The 319-nt window shown below is 74.9% G+C and overlaps 1 protein-coding gene across 4 annotated transcripts in view; it reads left to right on the forward strand.

The window, feature by feature from the left end:
• Positions 1 to 137: 137 nt before the first annotated feature.
• LTBP1 (latent transforming growth factor beta binding protein 1) overlaps positions 138 to 319 on the forward strand; it is a 417,473-nt gene continuing 417,291 nt past the window's right edge. For all 4 annotated transcript variants that reach the window (XM_024732194.1, XM_024732185.1, XM_024732205.1 and 1 more), the window contains exon 1: positions 138 to 165. The gene's annotated coding sequence lies outside the window, so the exon portion shown is untranslated. The remainder of the gene's footprint in view (positions 166 to 319) is intronic.

Consider the following 319-nt stretch of genomic DNA (forward strand, 5'->3'; position numbering starts at 1 on the left):
TCCCGGGGGCTCCGGCGGGCAGCTCCACCCCAAGCCTGGCGGTCACCCGGCGGCCGCCCCGTTCGCCAAACAAGGCAGGCAAGCGGTGCGCTCCAAAGTGCCGCGGGAGACCCAGAGCGGCGGGGGCTCGAGGCTGCAGGTTCACCAGAAGCAGCAGCTGCAGGGGTAAGCCCACACCCTCCCTCCTTCCTCGCGCGCGCCGCCCGCGCGGGGACCCGGGGAGTCGCTGCTCCTCGGAGCCCAGCGGCGGCCGTGGGCGTAGTGCGCCGTCGGTGGGTTGTCTCCTCCCCGACCGCCTCTGCCTGCCTCGCTGGCAGCG

Source organism: Neophocaena asiaeorientalis, unplaced genomic scaffold (assembly GCF_003031525.2).
Source record: "Neophocaena asiaeorientalis asiaeorientalis breed wild unplaced genomic scaffold, Neophocaena_asiaeorientalis_V1.1 scaffold18, whole genome shotgun sequence".
NCBI lineage: Eukaryota > Metazoa > Chordata > Mammalia > Artiodactyla > Phocoenidae > Neophocaena > Neophocaena asiaeorientalis.